This window comes from Gorilla gorilla, chromosome 3, assembly GCF_029281585.2.
Source record: "Gorilla gorilla gorilla isolate KB3781 chromosome 3, NHGRI_mGorGor1-v2.1_pri, whole genome shotgun sequence".
Lineage (NCBI taxonomy): Eukaryota > Metazoa > Chordata > Mammalia > Primates > Hominidae > Gorilla > Gorilla gorilla.
In genome coordinates, this window is record NC_073227.2 from 133,930,341 (window position 1) to 133,947,532 (window position 17,192).

At 36.8% G+C, this 17,192-nt stretch overlaps 1 protein-coding gene across 32 annotated transcripts in view; it reads right to left on the bottom strand.

Moving 5' to 3' along the window:
* The window catches only part of CAMK2D (calcium/calmodulin dependent protein kinase II delta), a 316,681-nt gene that overhangs the window by 100,388 nt on the left and 199,101 nt on the right, over positions 1–17,192 (bottom strand). The gene's annotated exons all lie outside the window — the stretch shown is intronic.

Below are 17,192 nucleotides of genomic sequence, written 5' to 3' on the forward strand. Positions count from 1 at the left end.
AAAATTTTGGCACAGTTTAGAAACATTTTCTGAACAAAAGGAGATGATACACATCATAGCTATTGAGTATGAGTTTCCATGTATCCTTTTGCTATTTTTGCATGTGTGCATCCTTAAACATATATTTTTCCCCTTGAAAACACACACATAAAAATAGATGCTTTTCCCACAAAAGTGGGATCACGTGCTATATGTAAATAATTAAGCTAATTGTATTTGTCATTTTACATTAAATTATGGGCACCATGTCATATCAGAAGCATTTTCCCCTAATTTAACGTAACATAGCAATGAATAGAGATATGCATATGCGTACATACATGCGTGCACACACGTGTATGTGCATATTAGAGGGTATTTCTGAAAGAGAAATTCTTACAAGTAAAATTACTGGGTGAAAGAGTACCCACATTTAAAATTTTGTAGAGCAGACAGGGCAAATCACCTTCCAAAATGGTTGCACCCTCAAAATTGTGAAGGTGCTCACAGACCCAAATCATTACTAATAATAGTTATTATTAATAAATACAGAACACCTATTCAATTGTGGAAAAGTTAATATGAATTTCTTGGTTATTAGCGAGGTAGATCATTTTCTCATTTATCAACCATTTCTTCCTCTGCTATGATCTGGCTTGATTTTAAAAGGACATTTCATCTTTGGGGTTTAACCTTGTAAGAGCTAACATTTGCTGAGTTCTTACAATAAACCACACAGTGTACTAAGCTTTATATTAATTTATAAATCCTCACAATTGCCCGCCGAGCAATTCCCCTCCCAGTTTATTGATGAGAAAATGGAGGCCCAGAGAAGTTAAGTAACTTGCCCAAGATCACACAGCGTTTAGTGACACAGGCAGGCCATCCACTCCACAGCTCATGCCCTCAACCACTCCACAGTGCAGATTTTCCAGTAATGACACTGCCAGTCTTTCCAGTTTAGAAGGCATGAGTCATTTGGAAAAGCATCAAGTAAAGGTATAGAGCTTCATGTATGAATACTATAGAGTGAGATAAAAGGATGCTAGTTTTTCTTTTTGTTCACTTGTTTGCTTTTTTGCTTTATTAAGTTCTGAAACATCATCAAAGGATAGCATGTTTTAGAGATCACCAGTTAGTATTCTCTCCCTTATTCTCCTTTCCAAAAGGAAAAGATGGGATACTAAAAATTATAAATATGTCTGAACATTTATGCAACTTCTGCCTCTCTTAATTGCATTCTGGATACTTCAAAGTCCTTTAACGTCCGTCATTATTTCCAATTCTATTATTTTTACACATAAAATGTTTACCTAAAATTATCATATAAATCTTCATATAGGCATGTTCTAAAAATCATGGTTACATGTACATAATTCCATTTAATAGCATAGCTATTTATTCCAATTAGAATCTATAATAAGGCAATCACACAATGTACCTTACATAAATTACAATGCAAAATAGTTAGACAAAAAACACTTTCAACAAATCTACTATTGCCTGTATAGTGACGATAACAATTTTGTGAGATTTCTTCCTTTGAATGTGACTAATGTATTATAGATATAATATATACTCATAGTTACCCTTGTTTTTGACCATAAGTACCTAGAAAACCTACATACATTACAGACAATTTTGGATTGTTAAAATGTTTAATAAACATTGATTAAAGTCTACTGACATTAATACAATTGCTGCTATTTATAGGCTCCTTAAATATTTGTTATTTGGCCTATGAAAAATACCAGATCCTGGATCACTGGGCTCTCAACTTACTGATCTTTGTTATGTTAGCATATAACCTAGCATTAATACATATTTGCTTAATTAATGACTCTTGAAGTAATGATTAAATGAATTAACCCAGTTAGAGAATCATGCTATCCATGTCATTTACTGTAAATCTGAACTTTACATGAGCTTAAAAAAAATCATACAAATACCAAAGTTTAGCTATACATGGCAATAGATTTTATTTCCGAAGTGGTTCATATTTAAAGGAGAATATTTAAAAAGTCAGGGGGACTAGCATTCTGGTAGTTTTCAATAAATCATAATAGCTTTAGACAAATTTGAGGGGTGTAGAGTTTCATGTTGAGTTTTAGATTATGTAGTTAACTGTGTCTGACAACATTCTCTCTCCTAGTATTCATTCGTCCCATTATTTAAAAATATCTTTACACAAATGAAACCATTTTATCATTTCTTCTATATGTATGATAAATGTCTGAAAAGGAAAAAATATCAGTTATAATAGAATTCAATGTCTTGAAGAGAAGCTACTGAATTTTCTAACTTTAACATATTTTTATACTCACATTTTTTAATAGAACATAAAATTAAGCCATAGTTATTACATATTTTTGAAAATTTTTACTGTGCTTTGTGAAATTTCATATAATGCCCAAATTAAATCAGTCTCATGAATAAATTGTTAATTAACTAACTAGAGATTTTGTGAATAAATTGATGTCAGAGTTCTACTATGATATGAAGGATATCAATTATAAATTTGAAGCATTAATTACCATTTATGAATCTCCAGAACATTAGGGCTCACAAGGAAAAAAAAAGATAACTCTAGAACATGAAAAAATGAGATATGTATCAGAAAGATAAATATTTGTTATTGTTGTTATTTATAGTGATGTTGATTCACACTGTATTATTACCCTGTATAATAAATTGTTCTTCTGTTTCTAGTGTACAATTTGCAATTCCCATCAGAAATGGTCAAAATTAATTTCATCCAGAATACAACATTTGTAAAATTTCATCAGTAATAGATCTTTGACCATGAGGCTGAGCAGCAAGTAGAGCCAAAGACTGGGATTTAGAAAATAAAATGGTGCCACATTAACCCAAGGAATAGCACTGACTTGGAGATTAAAAGCAGTGCTCGAGGTGGTGGGGGAAAGCCAGGAACTTCAGGTTGGAGCTGATGGGAAACAGGAACCAAGAGCGGCACCTAGTTAATGCACAAGTAGGAGGCAATCTTGCTAAGGTAGGACTGGGACTAACTCTGGAAAAAGGAGTAATTTCCCCTGGGAAATTAACTTAAAGCTGAAGAACAAACCTAGTGAGATGAGATTGCCAGACCTGAAATCCAAGCGTCTGAGCAGTGGTAACAGAGGTTCATTAAGCAGTTAAGCGAAGAATCACCACAATCAGATTTTTATTTGTAAAAAAACATATCTCATGCTGCCTTGCATTTAAGCAATTGGTATCTCTTCATTTAGTGATGAAGGCAGAAGTTGTAATGGTGACACATTCATCCGCGTCACCTGCGTGGTCATCCAACACGCTGTCTTCCACTTGTTGAACAATAACAATAACAACAAATATTCATTGGGTGCTTATTGTGTGTGCAACTACCTGGATATTTGTGCCCCCTCCCCAACTAATAGGTTAAAATCCTAACTCCCAAAGTGCTGATATTAGGAGGTGGGGCCTGTGGGAGGTAATGAGGTCATGAGGGTGGAGCCCTCATTTGGGGTCGTTACCAAAGGGACTCCAGAGAGCTCTCTCCTCTCTTTTCTCCATGTAGAGATATAAGAAAAAGTCAGTAGCCTGCGATCCAGGAAAGAGCCCTTGCCAGAACCAGACCACGCTGGCACGCTGATATCAGACTTCCAGCCTTCAGGACTGTGAGAAATGTCTGTTGTTCAAGCCACCCAAGCTATGGTATTCTGTTAAGCAGCCCAAAAGACTAAGAAAATGTGCCAAGACTAAGTGCTGTTCTAAGTGCTCTAGAGATTGCAACACAGCAACCCTATGAAGTAGATACTAGCGCTATTTCTGTTTTACAGACAAGGAAATGAAAGTAATGGAGATTAAGGTCATTTCCCAAGAACACACACAAAAGAAAGGAAAAGGACTAGTTTTTTTCTTGTCTGTGCTGCCCTACTAGCTTGCCCCTTGGACACAATTTGGGGAGCAGAGAAGGGTAAGACAAGGGGCTCGGAATACCCCAAAGGATCATGCAGAAAGACTGGGAAGAATACAGACATAAAGAATTCCCACTTATGTGTCCTTTAATCATTGATTAAAGTCAGACAGTTTGAGTACTGGTGAGGGCAGGAGAGTAGTCACTGGTCAGTGTGAAGCTGATCAGGACTCATTAGTAGGAGTGTTACTGGGTGTCTTGGCTGGATGATTCTATATTACGAGTGTGCAGATGTCCTGTATATGGCAAGACTGTCAGCACCAGGCCCTGTTCTAGGTGCGGCAGCACTACCTTGTCAGCGTGCCAACCAGTGTGCCAAGTCCATCCATTTCTAGTTACCCCAGGGGCTCCCCAAAGACCCCTGAAGGGAACCATGTGTCTAAATGAACAAAGTCTATGGGGATACAATGAAAAATGTGGGTCTCCTTAGCACCATGTTCTAAGATATAGAGTAAATCAAGCCAACCACTGGTGTAAGGGTCTGTCAGGCAGAGCACATGACCGATAATGGGACATTGTCTCTTCAGCACCTTACACAATGTCTGGCCCACAGGAAGAGCTTGATAAATGTTTTCTGAGTGAATAAATGATTAAATAATTAAATGGGGGAATGAAACTATAAGCACCACTTCATGATTTTCTGGTTTGAACTGTTATTTGAGCTAGTACCTGAGGGTGAAGAGGCCCAACCACTTTTTCTATTATGTAGGTACTGATCTCTAACTAAATCTTGCTGATTATATCTCCAAAACAGGACTTGAATCAAGACTTCTATCTCCACTACAATGTCACCAGCCTAAGTCTCTGCTCTCTCTCACATGTACCACTGCAATAACTCCTAATGGGCCCCATTTCCTATCTTGCCCCCCAGCCCCCATATCAACTCTCCACACAATAGCTTTAAATGTACATCCAATTTTGTCACATGTCTGCATGAAGCTCTTCAATGGCTGTACACTGATTTTTCAGGCCAACTCCTGACATGACCTTCATGTCTCCGCTTAATTTGTATCCCACCTATCTTCCAGTTGAGGCCCTCTCTGTCTTGCTCTAGTTGTGATGGCCTTCCTCCAGTTCCTCAAGCATAACAAGCTCCTTCCTGCCCTAGGGCCTTTTCACATACTTGTCTCTCTTCCGGGAATTCCCAAGAACACTCATGGAGAAGGAGAATGTCAAATTTGAAAGTAACTGGTCTTTCTGCAGTGTCTGTGAGGTGACAGTCATTTATAGCATCCTTTCTATGTCTTTATGGAAATCTTAATAATGAATTCAGGGCTGTGCAAGCTGTGTTTTGCAGATTAGCTCTTATGTCTTACCATAGTACTTATCTTTTTTGATTTGAGGCTGGTTTACTGAGTCAGATTACCTCTTCAGAAGCCTTTAATTTGTAACTGCATAGTTTTGCACCAGTCCTACCCTTAGCTCCCCAAAATTCCACTGGGCACATATACGTATATTATGAGCATGGATGAGTTGATATAATAATGCAATCAACTCTTTGGAAAACACAACAGCTGATACCAGAGTACCTGTGCATATATAAAACACATTTTAAAAATAGAAAAACACTAATAGTCTACTCAGATAGATTAGTGAGTGCCCTGATGGGGCATTAGGCTTCCCTGCCAAGCATAACCTTTGGTCCCTGAGATGTACAGTTCTTGGAGTTGAACCTGGGCCCAGACCCAAAGATGCAAGACACTCTTTTGGAGGTGAGGAATCTGGCTGAAAAGAGTTGGTTACATACTAGACCCAGAGTTGGGCAACAATAATCTCCCATTAAAGTAGTGAGACAAAAGGAGAAATAACACACTCACGTAACTCACAATGTAGTTAAACCACATATACAAAAATTCAGTTTTCATAATCACCATTTAACTTTCTGCTTCATCTATCCAAGCTAACTGAATAATCAAGTCACATTTTTAAGAGTTAATTTTCATATATGTATAGTAAGTGTTTTAAATTATTGAAGTCATTAATTTTTATTGGCCCCAATATTTTTAGTAATTTGCTATCAAAAATTTTTATTATGGTCTTGATATTTTTAGTAATTTGCTATCATTAAATTATATATACAGTTGGCCTTCTGTATATGAGGATTTGACAATGGCAGATTCAACCAACTGAGGATCAAAAATACAGTATTCAAAAATAAATAAGTATACAGGAGGATGTGCATAGGTTATAGGCAAATACAGTATTATGCCATTTTATATCAGGGACTTCAGTATCTGCAGATTTTGTTATCTGAGAGGGTCCTCGATTCAATCTTCTGTGGATAGCGAGGAACAACTGTAATACATACATATACACACACATACACTACTATGTTATGTGTGTATATATATATGTAATTTCACTTATAAAATACTGATTTTGCCAGGTGTGGTGGCTCACGCCTATACTCCCTGCACTTTGGGAGGCTGAGATGGGAGGACTGCTTGAGCCTACGAGTTCAAGAACAGCCTAGGTAACATAGTGAGAGCCTGCCAGGTGGGGTGGTATGAACCTGTAGTCCCAGCTACCCAGGAAGCTGAAGTGGGAGGATCGCTTGAGCCTGCAAGGCTGAGGCTGCAGAGAGCCATGATCATACCACTGCACTCCAGCCTAGATGACAGAGCGAGACCCTGTCTCAAAAATAAATAAATACTAAAATCGAATATTAATTTAAAGAGGTAAATGGAAGATTTCTAACATGTCAGGCATTTCAAAAGGTATCTGACCTATATACTCTACTGTGCGTTAAAAAAAAAACAAATGAAAGAAATCTCTGTATATGGTTTTACAAGCACCACAGATATTCTAAAGATAACAAGAATATTTACAAAATATATTTTAAAAGAATAGAGAAGTCCATCTAATTAGAAACAATTTGAATACACAGAGGAATTATGTATTAACTATTGGAATTCAGTAAGCCTATCAGATAAATTAAAATCTCAATACCTATGCTATCTCTTGTCATTCACTAGACTAAGTTTCAAACAATATAATATGGACATGATTATTTTTATTTATCTATATGTTAAAATCATTGCCATTTAAAAATCCCTTGTATTATCACATTTTTTGCTCATATTTTGTTATTTATTATGCTTGGGTAATCCTTAGAGAAAAATTATAATCACTTTAAAAAATATCTGCCATTGGGCCGCTGAAGAATGTTACTAACTGAGCATCATTACCTGATAAGCTACATATTATTAATGTCACATGTACTGAAACAGCCTAGGAATCCTGCCAGGGTTAGGCTGAACCTTCCTGTGCACGTAAGATTTCACTGTTAATGCCAAGGCAACTGCCTTTGACTGAAAACATCATCACAGTTAAATTGTGTTTCACATGTTAATTGGGATGAAATCATTTCTGTATATCAGTAATTCATCTAAAAGTTAGCTTTGGTCATCAGAAAAATGAGCATTTATTTAGCCACAAAATGTGTAGATCATGTTATGAAAGCAGGAAAGCTACTGTAGATAATGGGTGAATTTATACCCCAAAGTTCAGATTCTAACATATTTCTAATCATCAATACTTCAGAAATAATCCTGAAATAGAGGTGACAGATGAGTGAACCTACTGATTTGTTGATACGCCCCTATACGACAACAGGTTTTCCAGGTTCTGGAACACTGGGGGTTTCAAAGATGTCAGACAAGAAGAGATTCTATCATTTATCAGTCTTCAATACTCAGAAGACCAACAGATCCTCTGCTGGAGAGGAGATACTGTTACTGTTGATCCCTGTGAGTGTGTAGATGCTTACAAAGGAAGGGCTCAGGCTACAGGCGGCTGCAAGCTATTTAAACGGTCCTTCTTGTTTTGAGGATACCAGGACATCCCCTACCAAGTTCTCCAGTGGGCGACTCATTTGTTCTCACAGCATTTTTTTTTTCCTGAAAATACAAATAACTTCATGGAGAGTTAAACTTTGTCATTAAGCAGTGTCATTTATATACTAATTCTACAAATATTACTCAACTTTATTCATAATATGTGTGAGCTTTGCCCATGCTAATGGACGAGAATATAAAGAATCAAGTTGTAAGTTCTATCAAGCATCTAGTCTCGTGGAGAAAATAGAAACATAAATAAAAAATTATGTTCCTGTGGAACATGCTTTAACTAAAGCATAGGTCTATTTTTAAAGCCATAATCCTTAAGACCTAGCAAATCCTAGACTCAGGAATTGTCCCATTTACAGAGGAAATATGTATACTTGTAAGTAAAAAAGTTTCACCCAATACTTACCTTTTCAGCATGATGAAGAAGAATTAGCACAACTGGGACACATGTGGACTCTATCTGTGTAGACTCACTGATGAATACACAGTAACATCTACACTGGAACATTACACCAATCAGTGCCCCATGCCAGCCAGGAAGGCTGGGAGTCTTGCTGCATCTTGTCACTTATTGCAGTTTATGAAGAATTCTTGCTATTTCCCCTATTTCCTATGCTTCCTAGAGGGCGCTCCACACCACTGCTATATAGATTCAGGAAGTTACTCCATACAAAGGATAAGCAAAAAATGAAGAGGAAATAATAGTCTCATAAAGGCTAAGGGAAAAGAGAGGAAAGAATAATGAATTCCTTCTGTGGGTCAGAGAAACTTTCATAGAGGAGGTGCTATCCAAGGAGGACCTTACATAAATGAGGAAGAGTTGGCCAGGAAGAAATGTGAGACATGAACACCTAGGAAGAAACAGGAGTTCAACTGTAAAGAGGAGAGAAAAAAGGCACAAAAGAGTTGGAAACAGGAATCTCAATTTCCCCTTATTTGATCTCTAGCTTTCCTCTCATTCCTCACATATTCAGGATATATTTTTATTACTACAGGGACTTACAAGATAGGTGTGGTGGCTCAGGCTTGTAACCTCAGCATTTCGGGAGGCCAAGGCAGGAGGATCACTGGAGCCCAGGAATTCAGTCTGGGCAACATAGTGAGACCCCGTATCTATAAAAAATTTAAAAATTAGCTGGACATGCCTGAGCATGCCTGTAATCTCAGCTACTCAAGAGGCTTAGGGAGAAGGATTGCTAGAGCCCAGAGGGTAGAGGTTGTAGTGAGCTACGATCACACCACTGCACTCCAGCCTGGGAGACAGTGCTAGACCCTGTCTCTTAAAAACAAATAAAAAGGCTTACAAAAGCTACCTTTTCCCAAATGTGCTCAACATTCTTTTTGGTATACTCTAGTGACTGTGTTTTACAATGAAAACTAGTAGCTCATTTCTAGTTACATAAAATTTTCCCATTTATCTGAATAAAGGCTTAAGTCAATCTAGACATTTTTAAAAAGATAATGCCAGATTAATCTCTACACAGGCTTAACAGAAACGATGCTTTCTGAAGGGATGTCTAAGATAGTAATATCATTTTTTAAAAAAAGATCAAGAGTTATTGCCGGTTTTATTCCCAACCTTTTGATTTTGTCAGTAGCTAAGAAGTGACTTAGTAATTGTTTCTAGGTTTAACATTCATCCTCACAAGTTCTTCATGCTTCAGCTTAAGAGTTCTGTTGCTATGTACTACACATATCATGAGACGACAGATTTCTTATTTTTTACTGGCATTATAGTTGGGTCTCTGGAATATTACCGAATGGTTTATTGTATGTGTGCCTGCATACACGTGTAAACACAAGCATACACGCCCACTTAGTAAGCGTTAAAGAAAAGCCTGATTTGCTGTAGTAATTTTAGCTGACTTTTTACCGGATATAAAATGTTCAATGAATTAAAAGAAAAAGCATCACTGTAAAGCTGCATAATTCAATTTAATCTGAAAAGAGTCTAGTCTGAATAGCCATATTTCTAAATTACGGAATATTTTTCTAACGAAATGAAAATACATTTCTTTTAAGTAAAAGGTGATAAAGTCTTATTTGACTCCTTTACAAATTATAAATTCTGCCAGAGCTCCATTAAGAAACAGCCAAGCAGAGGCATGCCACATACAAATTACTGTGTTAAGTAATTATCTAAAATCTTATTTATACTCATTTTCTAAGCACAATGCCTATTTAGAATACAGAGATTGAGGTAAGTCTAGATCATTCAAATTATTGTCAATTTAAAAATTGTTCACTTATTCATGTATTTGTGTGTTACTTATACTACACTATCTTCTTAAAGGGATTTGAGACAGCTTATCATCTGTCAAATCATCTAAATTATAAAATTTCCCCATGTGATCTCTAAGTGCATGCTTTTTTCTTTTTCAGGCTAATATACGAAAGAAGGAGCAACAGATTTATACTTAACTGCAGCCTACAAAGATCTATACAGCCTTACATTGCTTCCATTTTTAATAATTGTAACAGTTCAGTAAGACAAATGTGCTTGATTTTAATAATCAATTGTTCATTGAATCAAAAAATATTTGTTGCTTTTTATGTGCAAGTGTTAGGCAACTAATTTACTGAAACTTGGTTTAATAGTTTGGTTCAATAAATTGTTTTTTAAAAAAGATTATTAGGTTTATAGGCATATATGGCTTTATTTAATTTAATGAATGCCTGCAAAATTACAAACTCTTTATTCACACTTAGTAGTAGCTTTGTCACTATTCAACAATACGACAAGATAATCTTTAGCTGTGGACTTAAAATGCATTCTGGCCGGGCACAGTGGCTCACACCTGTAATCCCAGCTCTTTTGGGAGGCCAAAGCAGGTAGATACACTCAGGAGTTCGAGGCCAGGCTAGCCAACATGGTGAAACCCTGTCTCTACTAAAAATACAAAAGTTAGCCGGGCCTGTAATCTCAGCTGCTCAGGAGGCTGAGGCAGGACAATTGCTTGAACCTGGTAGGTGGAGGTTGCAGTGAGCCGAGATCATGCCATTGCACTCCAGCCTGAATGACAAAAGCAAAACTCCATCTCAAAAAAGCAAAAAAACAAAATAAAATGCATTCTTGCACACACAATAAACACAATATTTGTAGGCATCATTACTGACAAATGTTAAGTTACTGCAATGCAAACCAGGCACTCTAGATCTGGGTACTGAAAGCCATTTAATGTGTGGGTTTTCTTTCATTGAGAGCTTTCTTTCACTTTGTCTCTCATAAAATCCTCACTTTTGGTTCTTCCTATATTTTCTTTCCCCACTCCCTCCCTCTGGTTCTATAGGGAAGGGCGTGTTGCCAAGGTACTGAACCATTTTGCTGGACCCTAAGAAGGAAATGAGGATGTTTCAGTGTTTCCAACTCTAAGATAGTGGTTTAATGGGTAGTTTGGTGGATGGTGCTATCCCACAGATTTCTAATACTGGAGAAGGAAAGGTAATTTTCTTGGAGGCACTTCTTGGGATCAGTGGGAGAAGTGATGACAGAATACAATTATTTTTAGTTGATCACCTGGAGACTATATATTTAGCCACATTATTCAAGTCTGGAGTGTATCTGTACTCAATTATTGTGTTAAGAACAGTACAAATAAACAACTTCGGCACAGTATCCTATCCCACCCAAATATACTTCATGTCGAGATTTATGTTTCACTTAAGCAAATTTTAATGGTAGGAAGCTTCAGAAAAGGGGGAGAGAGAACTTAGTGAAAAATATTACAGACTGATAGTGTTGAAGGAAGCTAACCTAGAATTTAAAAAATCCTTAGAGAATCTATGAAATAGAGACTCTTGATGGAGATAACTAGTTTCTTTTAAACTCTCATTCGTGACTATTAAATGTCTACTTTTCCATTTATAAAATGTTCCCTATATTAAGAGTTCTTTATACTGAAGCAATTTTACTAGGTTCATTTGCATACACATACTTAAAGCTCAGTTTCAAGGTATCAGTGACCTCCTCCTTGGAAAGCTAACACTGATTGGCCTAGAGTACATAGTTTCAGGCCTTTACCATGACATGCATGGACCTCCATAACCTGGCACACTCTTACTGAGCTCTCTCCCTTTTTAATTCCACACCAATTACCTTGAACTTTGGTTAGTTGCCTATTTCACCAAGCATTTTTAATGTAATTCCTTGCTGGTAATGCCTAGCTAGGCAATCTTGATTTAATTTTCCATAAGCTTATACATTCTTCAAGAAAGAGCCCAAGTTTCCTCCAGAAATACTTCTCTGAAATCCACCCACTGTGCTTTCACAGCATATTGTGCTTGTTTGATTTAAATTTCACACCGAGACCATCTGCTTATATACCCATATCTCCTACTAAACCTCAAGATAAGGAAAGGCAAGGACCATGTCTTACTAATTTTTGGTATCCCTTGAACCTAACATGAGCCTAACACATTGCCTGAGACATATTAGCAGCTCAATCAACATTAACTGAATTGAACAGTATGTGAAAGGGAAGATGCAATATGAAATCAGTTAAAAAAGGGAAGTGGAACTATGGGTATTTTTTATTATTAACATTTTCCTTTAAAAGGAGGATTTAAAACTCCTATTCTTCTAGTCATTTGCATATTTATTCTTTTAACAAGTATATACCAAGTGTCCATGTATTAGAGCCTATATTAGATGAGGAATATGATGGCCCCTAAATTTAAAAAAATGCTCAGAAAATACAAAATGTAATAGGACATCAACAGATATCCATGTGATACATAAAGGATATCAATTCAAATTTTCAAAGCATAAACGCTTGGCTATTACTACAGATAAGTCAGTTGAAACATCAAATGAAAGCAGTTAAGTCAGTTCAAAGAGTCTTCAGAAAAAATAATAACATTTAACCACAGGATGTGGTCAATCTCCTGTCAGACCACAAATAGTCACCAGCTGCAGATAAGTCTATGATTAGAAATGTTTTCAGCCAGCACCACAGTGTATTGGTTTGTGAAAGAGAACAGGCAAGGTATGGGGTTGGTGATTAGAAGTGAAGCTGGGTGGCCATGATCCTATAAATTTACCCATTACAACAAATTAAAGAGGGCTTATTCAAAGGGCTGTACAATACCTCTCTATTTTGGCTGCCAAATGCTTAGAAGAGTTACTTTCACGCAGAAGTCAAAAAAAAGGCTGGCCATGGTGGCTCACGCCTGTAATCCCAGCACTTTGGGAGGCCAAGGCGGGTGGATCAGTTGAGGCCAGGAGTTCAAGAACAGCCTGGCCCACATGGCGAAACCCCGTCTCTACCAAAAATACAAAAATCAGCTGGGCGTGGTGGTGCATGCCGGTAATCCCAGCTACTCAGGAGGTTGAGGTAGGAGAATCGCTCGACCCCGGGAGGCAGAGGTTGCAGTGAGCCGAGATCATGCCACTGCACTCCAGCCTGGGAGACACAGTGAGACTCTGTCTCAAAAAAAAAAAAAAAAAAAAAAAGAAGTTACACAAAAAATGAATAATTGAACGCACGTGTGCAAGATAAGATGCCATAGATCATAATCTTTGCCACCCAGATGACGGAATCACCTTAATTTGAGGTTTAAATCACTTTTGGGAATGTTGAAACATGGAGAAAAGACAGAAAACTAGGATAAATTCAATTTCCTGGCCTTTTCTGAACTCAACAGTCTGCTTTCCTACAGAATAGAAAAAAAATTAGTAGAGGCTATTAATGAGTTCAGAGTTTAGACGCACTTTTGGAAGATTTTGTGGTGTTACTTGATATTCTAAAATAACAATCAGAATTTCTACATATTTTCATCATTGTAAAATGTTTTACTTTCTATTATTTATTCTGTGAAGTTATTATTTTTTCTTTTCAATATTATCTTCAGTTGCCACTAAGAATAGGAGAGTTTCATGCTAAAGAGGGAAGGCTGAAGAGAAGAAATGTCTCTCCCTTTTTCACAATGGAAAGTAGCAAAAGAGACTGTTTTTTGACTGTGAATCAGCTCTAGTAATACTGGTCCAGTTCAAAGAGCAGGAATCCCCTTCTTTTAAAAACCATGTATCTTCCTAAAGCTCTGAATGTTCAATTCTTTGTACTTTTGCAATATATGTGTAGAGTTCAGTCATTTTTAAAAGTCCAATTTACCTTTTGAAGATGAAACATAAGTTTTCTCCTCTGCTGCTCTCACCTATGCCCAAATCATTGTCATTTTTTTCTTTGACTCCTCCAATATCCATTTTCCTCCACTTCCATTCTGCCCTCCTATAATCCCTTGCCACACTGCAGCAAGAGAGAGCTTTGTATAATGAAATCGGATTATTTCATATTTACGATCTTTAAATCTTCCAACGCCTTCCTAGAACACACAGCATAATATCTAAATTCCTCTTTCTGGCCTACAAGGCCTTTGAGCTCTGGCCCACACCTATCTCATGTATTATTTCATATCCTTGCACCCTAGGACTTGGGATGTTTCATGCCACACTGGCCTTTGTTCTGCTCCTCATTGAAGCCACATTTTCTCAGGGCTGTACCCATTGTTCACACTGAGTGGAATATCTACTCACAGATCTTCTCAACATTTAGGTTCTTCTCCTGAAACATCATAGCAACCATTCCCGATCACCCTCTAAATCAGCCATCAGCCCCTAGTTACTCACCAAATATCACCCTGTTTTCTTCATAGCACTAGAACTAAAATGATTTGCTGGGTTTCTTTGGTCATTTACTCATTATCCATCCCCTCCTCCTTCAACTACTACAATGTCAGTTCTGTCTTGTCCATCACTGTATTCCAGGACTTGGCAGAGTACATGCATATAAGCAGGCATGCAATAAACATCTACTGATTGAATTACTCAAAAAAAATCAGATGCACTAACACTGAGATCAAACAACCAAAAAAGCAGACTAGAGTCAAGCCATGAACATTATACATGTTCAGACCCCAAACATAACAACTGAGATCTTTTTTTTCTTTTCTTTTCCTTTTTTTTTTTTTTGAGATGGAGTCTCGCTCTGTCACCCAGGCTGTAGCACAGTGGTGCAATCTTGGCTCACTGTAACCTCTGCCTCCTGGGTTCAAGCAATTCTCCTGCCTCAGCCTACCCAGTAGCTGGGATTACAGGCACCCGCCACCAAGCCTGGCTAATTTTTGTATTTTCAGTAGAGACGGGGTTTCACCATGTTGCCCAGGCTGCTCTCGAACTCCTGACCTCAGCTGATCTGCCTGCCGCAGCCTCCCAAAGTGCAGGGATTACAGGTGTGAGCCACTGCACCCGGCCAACTGAGATCTTTTGATCTGACATCTATGATCCTGTTATACAGGGGGAAATCTTAGATCCCCACATAAAATTTTACATTTCTAAGCTTTATAATTCTTATAAAACTATATAAAATAGTCTGATTTTTCAGGTATCTCAAAGCAAATATGGATGAAATTTGAAATTGGTTAAAATGACAAGCATGGAAGTTAGTCACCTTATGTTAGAACAACTGTCTTTGATACTTAGCTATTTAGCTGTGTGACTCAGAAGAATAATTTAACTTCTCTGAACTTCAGTGGCCCAATCTACAAAATGGCTAAAACAAGTATCTAATAGTATTGATGTAAAATTAAAGAGCTAAAATAGTTGAAGAACATAAACAGTGGCAGGTACACACTAGGTACCCAATAAACATTAGTTATAATTATTATTGCTTCAAAACAATGAGTCCTCTTTGGTTAATATACTGCAACCACATAACTAGACATCATTTTACCGGGTATTAGGTTTATTTACTTAGGAGAAGTAATTAACAATAGCTTGATACTTAAACCATAAGATTTATTAATAAAATCTGTCCACAGTGTATGTTCAGGGGTCTGTGATTTTTTTTTATGGAAAAGTGATGTTTTTAAAATTGTGGCAAAATACACACAAGATGAAATTTACTCCTTAAAAAATTCTTAAGGGCACAATTCAGTGGCATTAACCATAATGTTGTGTGACCATTTTCAGAACTCCTGGTCATCCCAAACAGAACTCTGTACCCCAAAACTATCCATTCCCCCTCTCCTCTAGCACCTGGTAACCGTCACTCTACTGTCTTTCCCTATGAATTTGCCTATTCTAATTATTTCATATAAGTGGAACCATTCAATATTTGTGCTTTTGGGTCTAGCTTATTTCTCTTAGCCTAATGTTTTCAAGGTTCATCCATGTTGTGGCATGTGTCAGAATTTCATTACATTTTTAAGGCTGTGTAATATTGCATCGTATGTACAGGCTACATTTTGTTTATGCATTTATCTGTTGATGGGACATTTGTGTTGTTTCCACCTTTTGGCTATTTTGAATAATGCTGCTATAAACATTGTTAAGTATCTGTTTGAGTCCCTGCTTTCAATTCTTTTTGGTATATACTGAGAAGTTAAATTGCTAGATCATACGGCAATTCTATGTTTAACTGTGCAAGGAATCACAAAACTTTTTTACACAGCTGCTGTGCCATTTTACATTCCCACCAGCAACCTACATGAGTTCCAACTTCTCTATATCCTGGCCAACACTTGTTATTTTCCACCTTTTGTTTGTTTGTTTGTTTTGTTTTTATAATAGTCACTTTAGTGGGTGTGAAGTACTATTTCACGGTGGTTTGATGTGTATTTCTCTAATGATGAGTAATGTTGAGTGTCTTTCTATGGGCTTATTGGTCATTTGTATATCTTCTTTGAAGAAATGTTTATTCAAGCCTTTTACTCATTTTTTAATTGCTTTTTTGTTGTTGTTAAGTTACAGAAGTTCTTTATATATTCCAGATATTAACCCCTTACTAGATGTATGATTTGCAAATATTTTCTCCGATTCTATAGGTTATCTTTTCATTAATTTTTCTTTTTGTAGAGACAGGGTCTTGCTATGTTGCCCAGGCTGGTCTCAAACTCCTGACCTCAAGTGATTCTCCCACCTCTGCCTCCCAAAGTGCTGTGATTAGAGGCCTGAGCCACTGTGCCTAGCCCATATTTTTACTCTCTTGATTGTGTCCTTTGATGCATAAAAGGTTTTTAATTTTGATGAGGTTCAATGTATCTATTTTTTCTTTTATTGCTTGTGCTTTTGTGTCATATCCAAAAAAAATTGTTGGCAAATCCAATGTCATGAAAGTTTTTCTCCTACATGTTCTTCTGAGAGTTTCATAGCTTTAGCTCTTACATTTAGGTCTTTGATCCATTTTAAGTTTTGCATATGGTGTAAGGTAAGGGTCCAACTTTTAAATTTTGCATGGGATATCCAGTTTTGTTCTAATAATTCTGGTACAATGTAGGAAAATGGCTGAAAGGACCATGTACAACTTGCATATATCTATAGAGGTTAATTAAAAATGCATTCAAAGTTTCTTTTAAATAGAGAATATAAAACAAAACAATATACCTGTTACCAGATTTTTAAGTAATTAACTTCTAAA